The sequence below is a fragment of the Protopterus annectens genome, chromosome 1.part0, assembly GCF_019279795.1.
Source record: "Protopterus annectens isolate FY-2018-M chromosome 1.part0, PAN1.0, whole genome shotgun sequence".
Lineage (NCBI taxonomy): Eukaryota > Metazoa > Chordata > Ceratodontiformes > Protopteridae > Protopterus > Protopterus annectens.
The window spans coordinates 60,984,131-61,005,249 of record NC_056725.1 but is presented as its reverse complement, the minus strand read 5'-3'; the positions used below and the strand labels follow the sequence as shown (position 1 = coordinate 61,005,249).

The 21,119-nt window shown below is 40.5% G+C and overlaps 1 protein-coding gene across 1 annotated transcript in view; it reads right to left on the bottom strand.

Annotated features, from left to right (window-relative positions):
* Positions 1–21,119, bottom strand: part of LOC122811525 — a 1,751,548-nt gene that overhangs the window by 84,607 nt on the left and 1,645,822 nt on the right. The window lies entirely within an intron of this gene.

Below are 21,119 nucleotides of genomic sequence, written 5' to 3'. Positions count from 1 at the left end.
TACTTAGGGCATATTATCATATCCTCCCCTAAAAAAAGATGAGGGCTTGGAGATGGAAGGCAGGATTAGCAGAGTGCCTCTCTTGACAAGTTCCCTGATTTTCCTGATTATAGGGAGAAGTGAAGTTCCTTGTGGGTGGGAATCAGCTTACTAAGTTATGGGCAAATAATAGGAGGCTGAGCAGCAAACAAGCTATCAACTATAGTCAATCATTCTAGAAAGGGATCGTTCAAAAACACTGGCAACAGAACATCGAGGAATAGGAAAGTAAGCACCACACCATCACCAAGAACTAAACCATACCTCTCAACTGTCCAGATTTTCACAGAATGCTCAGATTTTTGCCTCTTTTTGGTCTGTGAATAAATAAAGTATTGTATGAATGCCCGTCCCTCCCCATAAAGAGATGATCCATACATCTCAAGCACAAAGTCAAAATCCAGAAGAAAAAAATCAAGTCCTTTGCACAGCATTGTGATTGTTTTATCAAATGGCTCCATGTCTCCATATAACATCAATAGTGAAAAAACAGAGAATAGCAGGATTGAAACGTCCTAACATTGGGTATTTTTCCCCTCAAACACATCTTTATTAAATTATCACTTGTGATAGGCAAATTTCCATTCATATAAAAGTAATCAAACTATATTTACATAAACATTATACTTCACATATATTGCTATGTATCATATAACCTAAGTAATATTGCATAAATTATTCAATTCCTTCCATTTTTTTAAAGAAACATCTTTATTAAATCATCACTATATAGGCAATCACATTTATATAAATGAAAACAAACCACACCGCCACAATCCTAGCTGCAAGCATTTTACATCACAAACCACGCTGACACACTCCCAGTTAAACATTGTGCATCACTTATAATCTACTCAACCTTTCTCAAACATTACATAGATCATTTCAGCCCTACCGCCTTTTAAACCTCATTCCTCCCTTGCCTGTATTGTTCCCACAATTCCCATGTTTTTCCTATGCAGTTTGCTCCTAGCCTTTTCTACAGATCTCAATTCCAGTTGTTTTCTCTCTGTTACTATATTCACTATTTCCAGCATAGTTGGTTTAGATTTTGATTTCCATTTTTGAGTAATTGCTTTTTTTGGCAGCCACCATTATTAGACACAGCAAGGCCTTACCATGTCTAGGCAGGTCTGATTCTGTATCATAGCTCAGAAACATCATCTCCCCTCATCAGACCAATCAGCCCATCCAGCATCTCCAAGAGTGCATCGAGCAGGGAATCCATAAAGTCTGCAAACTCACCACACTCCCAGAAAATATGTTCCCAATTACCTCTTTCTTCCCCTTCACACCTCCAACATTTGCTGTCTGCCTGAGGAAAATTCTCTGGAGTCTACTTGTGGTATAAAAATATCTGTGTAAACATTTCCAGGTAAAAATTCTAAATCTTCTAGATTTTGTTGCATATTTGGGAGACAAATATATCCTCCTATTGTTTCTTTGTGAATTGTTTATCCACCCTCTCTTCCCAATCCTATCTAACCTCCTCTGATTCTTATAGTTATCATGCAATATTTTATATGCTCTACAAATTACTCCTTTTTTAATGTCAGCTTCTGTTCTAGATTCTATTAAAAACTCTACCAGTGCTGGTCTTTCATTTAAACACCCCATATTTCTTTCTCTTTGCCTACACTCTGATAAAATCTCTGATAGGGAAGGCAATCTCTAACCTGCAGTCCAAATAAATTCTTGGCATCTTCCCCGCTCTAGTTATTTGCTCCCAATACCTTGGTTCCTTTGCCAGTTCTCCCCAATAAATTCCAGCCCCCTATTGTCTGTATCCCTAACTGCAGTCATCCCTATCGGCAGAATCTCCTTTTTCTATTCCCATGTTGATTTAGTTTAGAATACTTTCTGCTACTATATGGATATAATATTCTGTACAAGTACTGTTATTCTTCTTAAAGGCCTGAATCCAAAATCCCAATCTCTCCTTGTTTCTTGAGCTTTCCCCATCTTGTCTTCATCCCTTTCCACTTTGAATTATAGTTTTCTGCTTGTGCCATGTATAGGAGTCTTAATCATGTAGCAGCTCGGAAATAACCCTGCAAATTGGGTAATGCCAATCTGCCCTGTTCTACTGGAAGAATCATCTTATCCCACTTGACTCGAAGTCTTCCCCTCCCAAAGTCCTTCAGCTCTTTAATAACTGCTACCCACAACTTCCTCTCTGGTTGATAAAAATATTCTTGACCTGTCTATACGACTAAAGGAACTAAAAACATTTTAACTACTCGTATCTTGCTATCTACATCCATATAACAAAGCTTCCATTTTCTCATTTTTTGTATTATCCTTTTAGTCTCTCCCCACATATCCTTAGCTGCCATATTAGAATCATTTTTAATCCATACTCCTAAATACTTCACTTTATCATGTCCCCATAAATATGGGTATTCCTGAACCAGTTCAAGTGTGGGAACATAATTTACTGCTACTGCCTTTGTTTTAACTTAATTGATTTTGTATCCTGAAGAGATATGAAACTGTCTCAAAATGTTCCACAACACTGTAGTCCCTTCTTCTGGTTTTAGGTATAAAATAATATCATCTGCAAATAAAGCCAGCTTGTTTTGACTACCGTACCAATTATATCCTTGAATTTCTGAGTCCCTTATTTTCTTTGCCAATAGTTCTAAATAGAATGCAAATAATAAAGGGGAAAGAGGACACCCCTGCATGGTTCATCTGCTCAAGCAGAAATTATCAGAGAGGGCCCCACCCACTTTAATTTTTGCCTTTGATCCCTCATATATCCTCCTAACCAACCTTATAATTTTTTTCAGGAAATGCAGATGCTTCCACTGCTCTGCTCATAAAGTCCCAGCTAACTCTGTCAAAAGCTTTCTCTGCATCAAGACCCACCAACAACAGTGGTATTTTCTTACATTCTGCTTCCTTCTGGATCATCAATGTTCTGTTAATGTTGTCAGATGTTTGCCTCCTCTCCACAAAACCCCATTGATCCATATCTATCACCTTTGGCATTACTTTTGCCATTCTTTTAGCCATTATAGACATGAACACTTTATAATCATGGTTTAATATTGAAATGGTCCTGTATGAAGCTGGATCTGATGGATCTTTACCCTTTTTAGGTATTACAGCTACCACTGCTTTCTTCCAGGATGGTGGTACTTCTCTTAAGATAGTATTAAGCAAAACCTTCCAGATCTTTATCAGTTTTTGTCCTCCTACCATCTATTTCTGGGAACTTTCCTGTAGATTTGTTGTACATCACAATGTTTAGCTCATCTTCCCTATCCTAACCACCAGTAATTGAGCCTCATCTACCTCTGACATTGGTATATTTAATTTTTCCATAAACATTTCCATTTGTATCCTTTCTTGACTTTCATATTTCTCTGCTTTAGAATCTCTCATAGAATTTGCAAAATATTTCTAAAGCCTCTACAGAATCTTGTTACCTTCCTTGTTTTAGGCTCTCTAAGTTTGGTGACAGCCCCTTCTACTTTGAGTTTTTGTGCTAAGTTTATGTGCTCTAGAGTTATCATAAAGCAGCTGCTCAACTGTAATCTTTCTAAGCTCGTGCATATTATTGAGGTAATCCCTTATTTTCTGTCTAGCATTCTGCAGTCGATCTCTTGTTTTGTGAGATTTCCCCTATTCTGCAATACTTTAACATTTGACAGCCCCTGTAAATAATTCTCATTACTTCTTAACCATAGATCCCTTTATTTTCACCCTATTTTGAAACTCCATCTTAATTTTATCCCACTCCCTTAGCTATATTTTTATCCCACTCCCTTAGCTATATTTTCAGAAGAAATTTCTAGTCTAACAGCTCCTGAACAATCTCCACTACCCATTCCTTAAATTCCTCTGTTTTCAACAGATAAGTGGGAAAGCAGCAATGTCTCATTTTTACTTCTTTACCCTGTGCTTTTATTTTACATATGATTTGTGCATGATCTGAAATAGTTATTGGACAAGTATCAAGACCTTCAATTAAAGACACATGTTCCTGAGAAATGTAAATTCTGTCTAGCCTAGCCCATTTTTTATACCTTGTGAAATATGCAAATTCACTCCAAACTATTACTAAGTTCACATCTTCCATGCCAAATATTTCATAAATTTCTTCAAAATTCAACCCTCCTTTGTTACATTTTTGCTTCTGGGCCCCTCAGACACATCTTCACTGCTGCAAATCAAATTCTAGTCCTCACCTGTAAGTAATATTTCTTGTTGAAAACTGATTTCTCCCTGAATTTTGTTAAGCTCCATTACAGCAGTTTTAGGTGGAATGTAAATTGCCAGTGTAATCCTCTTCCCTTGCCAGTAGCACTTTAGCTCTACAAGTCTGCCATAATTTTTTTCTTCTTCTATCACTATTGCAGCTCCTCCTGCAATTAAAATAAGTACTCCTCTTTTCCTTTGTCCCAGGTATTCCACTGAATAACCATCCTGAAAACATTAAATTCACAAATTCAGTGCTAAGTGCCTCTCCTGTAACATAGCTATTTGCACTCTACATTTTTAATTTAGTTCACTACTCTTTCCTGTTTGTAAGACCATTGACATTTAAAGACATTAAGGAAAGCATCATTATATTAAAAAGTTAGTATTCCCACCTTTTATGTAGAACACCTTTTTTGTTAAATGTCTAGTTCTAGCTTTTGTTACATGCATACACTGTTTGGCAGGTTGAGCTTTTATACAGTTATTTCTTGTCATATCCATTTGGGCCTATATCACACATCTTATAAAACCTTTTGTTTTATTGAATGCCTTCAAAGAAAACACCCCCCAATACCCCCCTCAAACCCTATTAATACTATCACACACAACTATGTACACCTTCAAATACAGAAGTTTTACCCTCCTAATAGGAGCAAAAGTCCCAAACTGATAGCCACAATCTTTTAGGTTAACTCAAATCTGTGAAACTTTATCCATGCTAAGACACATGGTGCAGCCTGTGCTTCTACTAAGCACTAATTGGCAGTTGTCTTATCTTTATAGCTTTCCCAGCATGGAAAACCCCTGAATGTTTTCACATAACTAACTACCTTGGGGAAAGCCCCTAAATGCTTTCAGACATCATCGATCTTGGGAAAACCTCCGAATGTTTTCAGGGAACATCTCCTAGCCAGTTTCCTTTTTTTCCCCCAGCCAATCACTCTCTGCCAGACTGTAGCCAGCTTCTCTTTCTCAGACCGTGAACCAGGCAGCCAGTTTATCAGACTGTTTCCATGAAAACGTGAAGACCAGCTGCAGAATTGTTACTGAGCATACATGTATCTGCTAGAAAAAAGCCTCACACTGTTATTTTTTTTTTCATTTACTTGCTCCCTCTTAAAATTTGTAACTAAATTAATCTAAGGTCTTCAATCTAGTCATTCCCCCATGCAAGAATGAGAAAGCACATTATTTTTTTTTTCATCATGCTTTTTAACCAGGCTATTTTTTTTTTACACTGCAGTGTCTTCTTCTTTCGGCTTTTCCCGGTTATGCGTCACCACAGCGGATCACCATCCACTCAGGACTGGCAGTGGAGTTTTACGGCATCAAGTTGCCAGCCCGGTGCCCAACCTTCCACAGAAGGCGCACACATGCCTAGGGACAATTTAGTGTGTCCAATCCACCTACAGCATGTCTTTGGGATGTGGGAGGAAACCGGAGCACCCGGAGGAAACCCACATGACCACAGGGAGGACATGCAGACTCCACACAGAAGGCACCCCAGCCGAGGATTGAACCGGAGAACCTCTTGCTGTGAGGCAGCAATGCTAACCGCTGCACCACTGTGGCCACCCCTTTACACTGCAGTGTCTACATTTCTTAAAACTGAAGGAGAAAGAGAAGGAAGAAAAGAAAAAAGAACAGCAGAACCGGTTTACAATTCCCATTACACTTACAAATAACTGAAAAAACATTATAGCATGTAAAGAAAACCAGATGCCACAGAGTTGGTACCATTTAAAGTAAAAAAATCTTTACTTAAGAGTTAACTTTCTCTCTCCTCTTCCCCTGCCTAAAACACTTTTCCAAACATTAATGACATGAAGTATGGCATATGCTTTAGTGTACCCCACAAGTCCAATTCTGAAAAAGACCAATATTTCCAGATTTTCTTGTTCTGTCATATTTCACAAATATAATTATTGCATTTTAATCCCATATCAAGTTATTGGTTTTATTACTGTTCATCTCTGAAATACTGTCTTTGCTTCATTTCTAATGCACTCTCGATACTTCATCAACTCTCATGTTCCATTCCTTCTCTCCAAAATTTTCCGTTTAAAATGTTGAAAACATTTCATAGGTATAAGTCCCCTCTGTGGTCTTTAGTACCAGAAAAACAAGAAGCAGAATTTCCTTTGGTTTCACAGCTTACTTTTTTTGGATAAACGTTTGTATTTCTTCCTTAGCATGTACTTCATCAAAAAATTATTTTGTCCCTCCAAGGAAGAATACCTTGAAAACAGCTGTGTAACGTAGTTTGAATCTCACACCTGCATCTCGGCATTCCCTGAATAGTGGAATAAATTTGCTCCTCTTCTGTCTGGTGTAAAATTAATAATCATTCTCCACCAACACTCTGCGGTCTCCAACTTTTAGTACGTTGTCGTTCTACCACAGTTTTATCAGAACAAACTCCTTCTGCTGGAAGGATTACATCTTTACTATTAAAGGTCTAGGTTGCTTTCTTATAGCTAGGTCTGGAGCATACATACAATGTTGTGCCCTTTCAAGTAACAACTGCTGCTGTGGAATACCAGTCCAGTTGCTTATTTGTGATTTCATAAGATTAATGCAGTCTGTTCCTTCTAGCTTCTCTGGTATAGCTGAAAATCTCAGGTTTTCCTTATGAGCTCCATCCTCTACCTCTATTATTTTTTGAAACATCTCTTCCTTAGCAGTCTCAAAATCAGCCAGCCTTTTCTTCATTTCAACCTCAGGTTTTTGCAGCTTTATCATCTCATTTGAATATCTGTTTAAATCTTCTTCCATTTTTTTCTAGCCTTTTGTTGTTTGTTCTGATATAATCCATCAGGGTTTTGTTTATTTTAACCAGATCTGCATGCATTTGTCTTTTTACTGGAAGTCATGTCTGAAGGTTGCATTGCTTTTTGCTGAACTGCAGAACTTTCCCCAGTCAGTGTTTCTTCCTCACTTTTTGTAACCGATTGTTTTCCAGGTCTTCATTATTTCTTTATTCCTGACATCCAGACAGTACACTTGCTAGCCAGTTACTGAAATTTACACATAAACACAAGTCCAATGGCCTTCTCTGCCAAGTTTCTGTTATCACACTGGAAGAGCTAGAAACAAACGGTTACTCAATGTGCAGCCAACTTGGAAGTCCCCTAACACTGGGTACATAAGACTACTTCTGTATCCACTACACCAATGGACAGCTTGATGTTATCATCTGTACAAGTATTCTTTATCCTGTGCAAGTACAGGCTCTTGGCTGCCACCATGCTGTTTTTTTTTCCCAGATATAAAATTTTATGTTCTGTTACTGACGATGTGAACAGCTGCTGAACAGTTCAACTATACTCAATTGCTTATTTGCTGCTCGACCTCCCGTTACTTGACTAGAACTTACAAAGCCATGGGAAGCTATACAGTAGCAGGAATATTCAAAAACCTACTGTACTTTGCTCATAATAAGGATCATCAATTTATTACAAGTTGCAATTCTTGGGAGTACTAAAGCAGTACATACCCTTTATATTTATTTGTCTTTTGTTGACTGGAAAAATTCAAAAGCACAACTCCCATTTCAGTAGAGGTCCCAGGAGAAAAGTTCTACATAAAATACAATTTTACAATGGATGAGAACAAAAAATTAAACATTACTATTTGTTTCAATACTACCTGCAAAGTAAAGACATATATCATGCACTTTAAAAATCAAAGACATGTTTACGCATGATAGCTGGAGATACAAGAGCAATAACAATTCACATAAGTTTAGTACATATATGTTGACATTAATGAGATAAGACGTCACTAGAGCAGGAACAGAAAGTAGAGGAGGAGGAAGGGTATAATCAGAACTAATCAAGAAAGCACAACTAGAAACAGAGTTTGAGATAACAGTACATAGGGAAGATGATGAGGTGGCATTAGGAGAGGAGCAGTAGTGTGGATGAAAGATTCATGGATAAGAAAGGGGAATGAGTGCAGGTGATTGGCAATGGAAGTGAAACAGAAAGAAAGGTGGGTTTAAGTCAGGATGGGAGCATGAGCATAGTCATGAAATAAGTTAGGTGTTGTTTTAGGCTGTGTTTAAAATGTGTGATAATGAGTTATTTTAGGGTGGATGGAATGGAGTTCGTGTTTCATAACATAGGTTGACTAAAGTGAGTCACCTGCACTGTTATGAGACTTGGTCCTCATTAGGAAATATTGTTGTTTGAGGGGAGATTCCAAGGAGGAAGTAGTGTTTGAGGATGCATTGTAGTGATGAGCAGGTGTCAGTTTTGTGTTGTGCATTATTTGTTGGGCACTACGCAGTTGCCAGTAGATAAGACAAAAAGGTAGTTTGAGCCAGTGTAGGTGTTTCAGTGCCAGACAGTAGTGTGAATGATTTGGTAGGTTGGATGCAAACTTAGCTTATTTATTACAACAAACCTCTAATTTATTTTTAAAGGCGAGAATCACACAAAGCCAATCAGTCGTGCTGTCCAAAGAGATCTTGGAGACGAAGCAAAAACATATCCAAGAAAACACAACAGGAGCTCAACGCCAAACACTACTTGAATGAGTAAAATAATAAAAACACAGCAAAGCATTTGAGTTAAAAAACTGTTTCTCAATGCAATTACAAATCTCATTATCTTCACAGTGTTTAAATGTTTACACCAGCCAATCATAGATATTCAAAGTCACATGGGTTATTAAATGGCTAAATGCAATTAAAATAAAACATAGTGAAAGGAACACACACATATAAACAAGCCCAGGAAGAAATAAAAACTAACTTATAATAAAATCCAAATATAAACCAAAAATATACAAGTATTACTAATAACTATACTATTACAGTCATCTTCTTTCGGCTGTTCCCGTTAGGGGTCGCCACAGCGGATCATCTGTTTCCATTTCTTCCTGTCCTCTGCATTTTGCTCTGTCACACCAACCACCTGCATGTCCTCTCTCACCACATCCACATCCATAAACCTTATCTTAGGCCTTCCTCTTTTCCTGTTACCTGGTAGCTTCATCCTTAACATATTTTTCCCAATATACTCAGCATCCCTCCTCAGCACATGTCCAAACCAATGTAATCTTGCCTCTCTGGCTTTGTCTCCAAATCTTCCAACCTGGGCTGACCCTTTAATATACTTATTCCTAATCCTGTCCACCCTCGTCACACCCAGTGCAAATCTTAACATCTCTAACTCTGCCACATCCAGCTCAAACTGCTGGCTTTTTGTCAATGCCACTGTCTCCAACCCATATAACATAGCTGGTCTCACTACCCTCTTGTAGACCTTCCCTTTCACTCTTACTGGTATTCGTCTGTCACAAATCACTCAAGACACTCTTCTCCACCCACTCCATCCTACCTGTACTCTCTTCACCTCTCTTAAATACTCAGTGTTACTCTGAACTATTGATCCCAAGTATTTAAACTCATCCACCTTCGCCACCTCTACTCCTTGCATCCTCACCATTCCTCTATCCTCCTCCTCATTCACACACACACATATTCTGTCTTAGTCCTGCTGACCTTCATTCCTCTTCTCTCTAGAGCATATCTCCATCTCTCCAGGGTCTCCCTCCACCTGTCCCTACTCTCACTACAGATCACAATGTCATCTGCAAACATCATAGTCCACGGGGACTCCTGTCTGATCTTGTCTGTCAACCTGTCCATCACCATTGCAAATAAGAAAGGACTCAGAGCTGATCATTGATGTAACCCCACCTCCACCTTAAACACATCCGTCACTCCCACCGCAGACCTCACCGCTGTCACACTACCCTCATACATATCCTGTACCACTCTTACATACTTCTCTGACAATCCTGACTTCCTCATACAATACCACAACTCCTCTCTAGGCACCCTGTCATATGCTTTCTCTAAGTCTACAAAAACACAATGCAACTCCTCCAGACCTTCTCTGTACTTCTCCATCAACACTCTCAGAGCAAACATTGCATCTTTAGTGCTCTTTCCCGGCATGAAACCATACTGCTGATCACTAATCATCACATCCCTTCTTAACCTAGCTTCCGCTACTCTTTCCCATAACTTCATGGTGTGACTGATCAGCTTAATCCCTCTGTAGTTACTACAGCTCTGCACATCACCCTTATTCTTAAAAATTGGTACCAAAACACTTTTTCTCCATTCCTCAGGCATCCTCTCACTTTCCAAGATTTCATTAAACAATCTGGTTAAAAACTCCACTGCCATTTCACCTAAACACCTCCATGGTTCCACAGGTATGTCATCTGGGCCAACAGCCTTTCCATTCTTCATTCTCTTCATAGCTATCCTTACTTCCTCTTTGCTAATCCATTGCACTTCATGATTCACTATCCCCACATCATCCAACCTTATCTCCCTCTCATTCTCTTCATTCATCAGCCCCTCAAAGTATTCTTTCTATCTGCTCAACACACTCTCCTCGCTTGTGAGTATGTTTCCCTCATTATCCTTTATCACCCCTACCTGCTGCACATCTTTCCTAGCTCAGTCGCTCTGTCTAGCCAATTGGTACAGGTCCTTTTCTCCCTCCATAGTGTCCAACCTTTCATACAACTCTTCATATGCCTTATCCTTAGCCTTTGTCACCTCTCTCTTTGCCATGCACCTCATCTCCTTATATTATTACAGTAAATATTACAATAAAAATAAACACAACTACTGCGTATATACATACTGATGTCTATTTGTCAATATGGGCTCAATACTACTGGTACTATTCAATCCTAGCATTTTGTCAGCCCTAAAACAATTAATCCAGTCATATGCAACCATCTCTTGTTTTATTCACTAGTTCACCTACTGTTGCACTGCGATAGACAACTTTTTAAACCCTAAACTTAAATTTATGATAAAAGTCCACAGATAAGATGTGTTTGCTCAGGGTATTTGTCTCAACTTTTTTTTGAATTTCTGAAAGATTCCTAAGCTGTCTAAAATACTGACATTTTATGGTGCTTTGTCAGTAGACCATGCTTTTCAAGCTTTCTCTCTCTTTAGCATGAGTTTCCTGGTTTCTCTTGTGATCCATGGGGTGGGGCTAGATTTAATTTGTCTTGATCTGATGGGAGCTAGTTTGTTTAGCATGTTAAGGAATGTGTTGTTAAAGTGAGTTATAGCATCATCTAGGGGTAAGTATTTTAGAATATCCCAGTTGTATTTGTTGAGGTACCAAATGAAGGTGTCATTGTTGGAGTGTGTACATACATTATTACAGATTATGTGTTTATGTGCATGATTAGACTGCATCACGGCAAGGGTTGGTAGATGGTCAGTGATGGTGACAAGTAGGCAGCCAGCAGTGTTAATTTCGTTAGGGGTTGCGGTGAGGAACCAGTGTAATGTAGACTCCCTGTTACTGGATTAGTCTGAGTAGCACTATAATTTAGAAAAAACAAAGACTGACGGAGAGTCAAAGTTTATAAGAAAGTAATCTATTAAGATGATGGTTTCCTTGTTCACATTATTAGAAAGCCAATACAGGAGAGATGTTGTTTCCAGGAGGGATACAGATAGCAGTGATATACACGCTCTTCTTTTGTTGATTTGCAAGAGATGTGTGTTCAGCATTGGAAACGTTGTTGTGGATGAGGGGATAGGAAGTGATTTCAAGGTGATTTTTTGCATATCACAGCCATGCCACTAACTTTCGTATGTTGTCTGTTATTTATATTGATGTTGTTACCTAGGGAAAGGGGGGATTTTCTGGGATTTAGGACCTGGCTTTAGACAGGTTTCTGTGGCTATTAGTATGTCAGTGGTCTATGAAGCTATATAGGCATGTAATTGTGATAGTTCATTATAGATGTTCCTAAGATTCAAGTACATCAAAAGTAGAATTTGTCCTTGGTTGAGTAGAAGAGGCGTACTAGAGGTAGCTGAGAAGAGAGAGTTGTAAGTGTGTAGAGAGGGTCCAGGATTAGGATGTATACCACCATCAAGAGCAAACTTAGATGAAGTGTGTAATGAACTTTTTTTTGTATTTAGTTTTCATCTTTATAATAACTGTGTGCAATGTGGATTCTTCTTTGGTGTATCTGTAGAGTATAGGCTGGGTGCTTACAGCAGGGTGAGAGAAGGATGATTTAGACTTGGAGTTTACTGCTCTTAATGTGACAGTGAAACGCCTCATAACAGAGTATGATAAGATGCGACATGAGTAAGAATAGATAGCAGAAGTAGAGCTAGTAAGGGAATGGGCAGCATAATGTAGTTTTAGTCAATTTTGAAGAATTTAATAAGGAGAGATAAGTATAATAAATTAAGGTATTGCAGTTTAAATAGAGGTGGGTGAATGGATGGAATAGCAGGGAAGGAGAAAAAGTAGAGGGAAATGTGAAGGGCCAAAGGAAAAGCTGTGTGATATAATACTGCTGTGTACAAAAGGTAAGAGCAAATAGGGTGACTGTAATGTGTATGACTGACTCTAGGAATGGAGGGGGTGGGCTTATGGCAATATAGATGTAGTTGTAGTAGGCATGGGTGGAAACTGGGGCTAGGGTATGGGAGGGAAGTTAGGTCAAACAGAGTGGGTTCCAGCCCCTTAGGGCCAGTGCATGGACAAAAATCAATAGAGTTGGCACTGTTAAAATCTGCACAGAAGTAACTGAGGCTGCTTACTAGCATAACTGTCAAATTAAAGCTTAGACTATGTAGTATTAAAAGTAGTAAATTAAAAACAGTAAGGGTTGAAAGATATAAAAGTAATACAGCAAGTAGTTATCAGTGAAACTTCAATGAATGAAAAATCAAAAAAGCAGAGCAACACAGAATTGCCTGTGCAGGCAAAGGAGGACAATCACCAAAACAGTAGCTGAAAAGAGCAATTAAGAAAGCACAGGCTGCCACAGCAAGAGTAGGGTGCACCTCTTTATAGAGGGAAGGAAAGGGGAAAACTTAAGGGTCAGTGGAGGTAATTTTTTATAATAGTTTTGAAAAACCAGGCCAAATAATGCTGTTCAACCAGAGAAGAGGAGAGACATAAAACTTGGTACCATTTCAACAGTGCACGATTAGGATAAAAGTATGAACAAGTAATTTCCCCTTACACTGAGTAAAAAGACAAGTATGAAAGCTTTTGCAGGGCTGGATGTTGTAACTTACTCTACTACAGTTTTTTTTTCTTTACTGAGTATAAAGATAAGTCTATGTTTTTGTAGGGCTAGATGCTCTATTGTGCTGCAGTCTTTGAAGGGGGGAGGTGCAGTCCACAGCTGCACTGAGTAAAAAGACAAGTCTGTAAGCTTTTGCAGGGCTGGATGTTGCATTTACTCTGCTGTACATCTTTGCGGCGGGGGGGAGGGTGCATTCCACAACTATCTGGCAAGTGGCTGAGAGTAAGCATAAACCACATGCCCTTAAACAAATACAGTAGCAAATTCTGCTCTAATACTTCGAGTGAATTTCCAGTTTACAATACTTATAAAAAAAAAGGGTCTATATTAAATCAGCAAACGCTGATTTATCGACCCTATGCAAGCGAAAGCTTACAATCTTGAACACTTGGAACAGCGAATTTTTTTCCCCAGGGAAAACAATCGCTGTTCCAAAACAAAAAAAAAACTTTAAAAACAATACATAAAGTGGGAGGGCTTTGCACCCCACACCCCCCTACTTAAATATACCAACTTCGAGATCACACTACAGTGCCGAAAACAGCAAAGTAATGGAAGCAGCCAAGCAAATTCTTTCCCAGGGAAAGAATTTGCTTAAAAGCCACTTCGCTATTTTGCCTTTTCGTTCTTTTAAGTTTGATCAAGAGGCATTCGAAAGAATGCATCTTCGATCACTTAATAGGAACCCTAAAAAACTGTAGCTCAAACTCTGACAGGAATGAGAACCATTCCCTGCTGCCCCACAACATACTCTCTAGCTCAAGCATTTCTGTCATACCAGACTTTTTTCTACTGTTAGGCTTCCGTCAAGTTCTCCTGGGCCAAGCCCATGATCTCCCCCCAAGCCTTGTCCTGAAGTTTAGGACATATGCCACAACAGACCCCTTGTGGGATTCACACTCACCGTCCCACTCATCTCAAATCAAATCTAGAGGTTCCCTCACCCTATGCCCATACAGCAAATCGAAGGGTGAAAAACCTGTGGATTCCTGGGGATCCTCTCTGTAAGCAAACAGATGAGTAAATATTTGTCTCACTCCCTCTTAAACTCATCTGCAAATGCCCGTAGCATCGTCTTGAGTGTAGACTTTAACCTCTCAACAAGATCATTAGTCTGGGGATGGTGGGGGTGGTCTTTAGGTGCTTCAACCCACACTACTTCCACAGACAAGCCAACAGGTCTGACATAAAATTGGCACCTCTGTCAGTCTGTATTTCTTTCGGAAAACCTACCCTGCTGAAAATCTCTAACAAAGCATTTGCCACCTTTTCTGCCTCAATGGAGGGCAATGCTACTGTCTCAGGGTGTCTGGTAGCAGAATCTACTACCACTAGGTTATACTTTTTTCCTGTGGAACTTGGGGTACTCAGAGGCCCCACAATATCCATAGCTATGCTCTGAAATGGCTCCCCATTCAGAGGCAAAAGCATCAAAGGAGCTTTCACTTTGTCTCCTGCCTTGCCTACCTTTTGGCACTGCTCACAGGTCCTGCAGCACCCTGTTACATCTCTAGAAATACCAGGTCAATAAACGTTCTGCATAATACGTCTCTTTGTATGTTTTATGCCCTTGTGGCCTGCAAAGGGAATATCATGGGCTATGGTTAGGAGTACCAGACAGTACCAACTGCTGTATTCTCTCACCCTCTAACCCCTCCTCAGGAGTCCACTCTCTATACAATAACCCTTTGTCCCAGTAACAGATTCCCCTTTCCCTTGAGAATCAGGTGCCTCACTGGCTACCTCCCTCAGGTCTTGTAATGTAGGGTCTGAGAGCTGAGCCGGTCTGAACTCCCTCTGTCACCCCTTCCACAGGAAGTCTGGCATCCTCTGACAACAGTGCCTCACTGTCAGCCTGGGTGGTACTACTCAGTGTTGTCCTTGCAGCCACTCTGTCCAAGGGAACATCATTACTCACAAGCAGCTGTGGCTCACCTTCAGTTTCACTGCTACTGGGTACCTCCCTCCCCGAATTAACCACCTCACCTGTCCTGGCTGCAACTGTGCAGTCTTGTTTGAGTCTCCCTCGGGCTACCAGACCTACATGTTCGTCTCCAAGCCTGTGTGTTACTGCATGCACACAAGGTACTGCATTATCAAAATCTTTCCCTTTCAGGAAATCTGCAGGGATATCATCAACACACCTATTTGCTTGCTTCCTTTTCCACCCTCCCAATTAAGGTGAACCCTAGCCAAAGGTATTTGGAATGGGGTCCCTCCTAAAGCTCTGACTGGAGTAGACTGTCCAAGCAAGTGTTGCTAACCATTGCAGTGTTCACAATGGTTAGGGGGTCAGAGGCTCTCTCACCCTCCAGCAGTGGCCTATTTCCCTTCCACTAAGATAGGATATAACCTCTTGTGGTAGTTCGGTACCCTTGTTGTGTCAAGGCAACTTACTACTGGCATTTTGTCATTCCCACTTACAGGCTCTTCCACCTTTTGTTCCCCACCTTGCCTCTGTGGACATCTATATACTACATTGCCCCCACTGGTTGCATTTAAAACATTTAACCCTTGGTCCTGGACATGTACCTCAACTAGTGGCTTCCCCTGCTACTGGCGGACTCTTTTGGGGCAGTCTGGGCTGCCCACCATGGGTTCCCTTGGACCCATGAGCAGCACTGGGTGTCACTTTCCTGTGCAGTGATGCCCTGCTTGCTAGGTATAAGTCTCCCTTCTTCCCCAACTCATCTGCGGTATTGCTTTGTCTATCAGCTAACCAGATTCTCATGTCCTCAGGCAAAGTGCTAAGGGCTTGTTTCCTCACCAAAAGGTCTGTCAGCCCTTTAAAAGTGGTGACCTGATATTCACTCACCCACCTATGAAAATAAGTGCTTAGTTCAGCAATATATTCTCACGCACTTTAATCTGCCTTGCATCTGTGCTCATGAAACCTTTTCCTATAAGCTTCAGGTGTTAACTTAAAGCACTTTAAAAGACAGCTTTGTACAGTATTATAATTTAAGCAATCAGTATTAGACAATTTAGAAATAGCAGTTACAGCTTTACCATGCAGTAAGGGATCAGGAACCGTACGCAGAGCCTTTGCTCAACATTATACTGTTTACATACCCTTTCAAACATATGAATGAAACTCAAAATAACCTCCCTCTGTAAATTATGGAAAAAATTTACTGACCTCTGTTGCTTCTGGGGTTCAGTTACTCCCTTCCTCATTAACTCCATGACCTGGAGAAGAGTCAGCATCTCCTTGTCATTGTTGCTTCTGCATCTCATTCTCCTCAGCTTCCAGACATCGTAGTTTCTTTGCTGCATCTATCTCCAAACGTCTGGCTTCCAGTTCAAGTCTCAACTCCAGATGGATTTTTAAGTCCTCTGTGGAAAGGTTGAACTGTCCATCTTCAGAGTGGTACATCTCCAAGGCAAGCCTGCGTGCCCTCCTGATTGCTTGTCTGTGCCCAAGGCTACAATCATTTCTGCCTTAGTCAGATTGGCATGCACCAGTCCTTTAGCCTGGGCCAACTGGCTCATTGTCAGCTTGCCATACTCCTCTGCTGACATGCTTGCCTGCTCTCCCTGACTAACTAAGCTAACAAAAAAAAAAAAAAACAATTATGATATGAAACTTTGAATGTAAACTGTGTGGCTGATTGAGAGTACAAACACCTTCCTTAGTGAACACTATTTACAGGCTACAGGAATTCAATATCCATACCACTGAATCCTACTATGCAGATCACCACTACAAGCCAATTAATATGTGATGTGGATATCCCACCACTGCCAACCAATTAATATGTGATAACCCTGCACTGGCCCAGTAATCAAGGAGCCTCAATCCTCACCACTGGCAACAATGAGGAGCATACACACTGGGAGGATTACAAATATATACACAGTAAAGTGCAACTTCTCTTAAGAGGACACAGAGATCACAATCAGTCTGAGACTGGTTTCTCCCTCTATTACAAAATAAAGGTCTTATGATCGGACTCAAATGAAGGAACTCCATGTTAAGCAAGTTTATCTATGAAAGAAGGCACACAAGTTGAAACAGATGCGAAATGCATCATCGAACATATTTCAGGTCCTTGTCAAACAAGGAGTTAAAGCAAGACATCTTGGACTGATTCTGGCTTGGGCTAAACACCATGGTCACTATGTCTTGAAGAAAACCTAGTACATTTTACTGAGAAAATTATCTAGTGCTAGGCTTTCTGGCTCCCAGAAGTATACACAGCACCTTAAAGGAGAGGAGTACCAGCATGAAATTAGGCTATGGTTGAGACAGCTAGTTTGAGGCTTTTCTGTTATGTATGCACTAGAAAAAGTTATGCACTCACCATAATGTTCCATCGGAGTTGCCCATCTTCATTTGTCCTTGACCAATGGGTTCGGTTTTGAACATCAGAACCATCCTGGCCATGTCTACAGTTTATGCAGGCCAAATACTCTCAATCTTCAACCCTACCCACAATGCATCCCTCCCAGTTACCTCAGATCAAGTTTGAAGATTAAAGCTAAACAGACATAAGGACAAGAGGCCTAGTGAAACCATATCTGCTAAATAAAAGTAGTCAAACATGGAGGTATGTGCTCTATCCGTTCCACCAAAGGAATTTAGCAAGGCTGAGAGGAGGAGGGAGGGAACTCAAGGATAAATGAAGATGGACAACTCAGATGGAACATGATGAGTACATAATTTCTTTATCTGAAATTGTCAATATTCATTTTATCTTTGACCTATGGGACAGAGGCCCCAGCCACCTAGATCTTGGGCAGACATCCTGAGCACCACTGAAATAAAGGATGCTTTTCCCCTGGAGACCAAGTCCAATTTGTAAGGAGTAATAAAATGTATGAGGGGGAAGCCCATGTAGCTGCTGCATGAATGTCATCTATAGAATCTCGAGATTGAAAAAATGCCGATGAAGACATGGATCTTGTAGAGTGAGTCTTTACCTTTCTAGTCAAATCAATATCCTTTTCATCATAAATGAAGGTTATACAGTATTTTAGCCATCTGGCCAAGGTTACTTTGCTGACTGATTTGCCAATTTTGGTAGTTGAAAAGGTCTGAGTTTCAAAAATCTTTTGTTCTATATGCAGGTAAAATGCAACTGTCTATGAACATCCAAACAAATGAAGGGTGTAATTCCCCTTTATTAGAAACATTTGGAAAGAATACTGGAAGATTAATAGTCTGACTGATATTAGTGTCTGATACTACCTCAGGAAGAAAGGAGGGGTTGTTCTTAAAGCTGCCCTGTCCTTATGAAAAATCAAATATGGAGGCTTGCAACATAAGGCTTGTAATTCTGAAATCCTCCTGGCAGAAGTTATTGCCACAAGGAATAAGGTTTTCCAAGATAAATATATAAGGACACATCTGGCAGAAGGTTCAAAGGGAGGTTGAACAATAGACTAATACTAGAGTGAGGACCCAGGGAGTAACAGGATCTTTAAATGGGGGGTTTAACAAGAGAGGTCCTTTCAAAAATGCTTTGCATAACTTATGAGAAGCTAGGGAATTATCCCCAAAACAATTATGAAACTTATGTTAATAGTAGAAGGAGAAGCTCAAAAAGAGAGGAAAAGAATTCTAACATCTTTTTGATGGGTGCTGAAAAGGGGTTAATATTCCTTTCACGAGACCAAAAAGGTAAATCTCTTCCATTTACTCAAATGGAGTTTACTGGTAGACTGCTTACGAGAGGCTAGTAAAATTCTTCATACTGGAGAGGCAAAGTTAACTTGTCTGGCAATTAATGGAACTGGAGGAACTATGCTGTTAGCTTGAGGTCCTGAAGGTTTGGGTGAATGAGGCTCTCTAGATGACAGAGGAGGTCAGGAGTTGGATCAAGAGTCCAATGTGCTTTTATCAGGTAAGGCCAGAGAAAGAGCAACCATATTTGTCATGGCCAATAAGGGGAAATGAGAATTACTCTCCTCTTCAACTTTGGGACTTTCTGAAGGAACTTCGGAATTAAGGGTAGCGGGGAATATCATAGAGAAGTCAGAGGGGCCAACTGTATAAGAGAGTGTCACTGAGTGACTCCCCTGGTGGAGGGATTAGGACGAAGTAGTTGTTGCACTTGTTGTTCAGGGGCAAGGAAAAGAGGTTGCGGCAAGGCTATTCTCATTGGTGGGCAAGCATTTCCGCAACTTTTGGACTGAGGGACCACTCATGAGGTAGCAGACTAGACCTGCTCAGTTTTGTCTGCTATCACACTGGATCTCCCCAGAATGTGCTACTATTAGAAATCGGTTGGAAAGAAATCACCCACTGCCACACACTGAGCACTTCTCAACACTGAGGATGAGATTTGGTTCCCCCTTTTTTGTTGATGTACCAAACTACAGGCATGCTGTCTGTTTGGACTGCAATAGTGCCTACAGGAAGAACAGTTTAAAAGGCTTGCAACGTTAAAAGCACTGCTCTAATTTCTAGGATGTTGATATGCAAATTGGCCTCGATGGAAGACCAGGTACCCTGTACAGTCCTGCCCAGACAATACCCCCCACCCCATCTGGGAGGTGTCTGTGGTTACTATGGTCTTGGGCTGCTGTGGGACAAAAGGGCAACCTAGAAGAATGTCCTCAGAGTGCATCCACCAAGCTAGATCTTTTCTGCAAAGACTGGTAATTAAAATCTGATCAGACATTGGCTGGTAGAGTATAGACCACTGATTTGCAAGTAGTCATTGAAGGATTCACATATGAATTTTTGCCAAAGGAACTAGAGTTACCGTCACAGACAGAAACTAGGCATTGTAAAACTAGATTGGCCAGTACCATCTTGTGATGTACCTTTTGAACTTGTTCCCTGATTTTTTTTGTAGTCTCACTGGAGGAAGGGAGGCTGTGAATATTTTTGTATTTAGTTGCTCCTATGAATTCTAAGCTCAGAGTTGGAGTCAACTGAGACTTTTCATAATTCACTGTGATTCCTAGACTGGATCAAGTCTGTAGGACGGTCTCTCGCTATAGTCAACAGATGCCTGGTCAGAGCAGTAATGAGCCAGCTGTCTAAATATGGAAGCACCCAGAATCCTTGCAGTCTCAAGTTAGCTGCTGCTGCTGCTACTAGTGCCATGCATTTGGTGAACACCCTGGGGCTGTGGTGAGACCAAAGTGCAGAACTCTGAACTGATATTGACTGGCTCGCAGCCTGAATCGGAGGAACCTCCTGGAGTGTTTGCCCATTTTTATATGGTAATACATATCCTGAAGGTTTACTGAGTACATCTAATCATCCTTCTTCAGAAAGGGAAGAACAGACTTTACCGTGACCATCCAGAATTTTGTTTGCCTTACAAATTTTTTTCAATAAACTGAGATCCAAAATTGGTCTCCAGTCCCCTGTCTTTTTTGGCACTAAAAAGAATCTTGGGTAAGTTCCGAACTCTTAACTGGTCTGGTGGGACTTCTTGGATGACTCTTTTTACCATCAGTCTTTGGATCTCTAGTACAGCTGGGGATGCTTCTGGTAAAAGGAGGGGGAAGAGAAAAGGGTATGACAGCTTCTGGATATAATCCTCTGCACCCAGGAATCTGATGGGATTTCCAGACAGGTGATTAGGTGCAGGAATAAGGACCCCCCCCAACTGCCTCCGGAGGAAGACAACTGGACCTCTGTCCAGGAATGCTGATAGGGTTTCCCAGAAAAGGAATCTCTGAAACCATGGTTTTGCAGGCCACCTCTGCTGTGTGGGTGGGCATCTTCCATTAAATTTCCCCCCTCTGCCCCTGGGGGAACTTTCACCACGTGTGTCTTGAAAAGACCCTCTGGATTTTTTAAG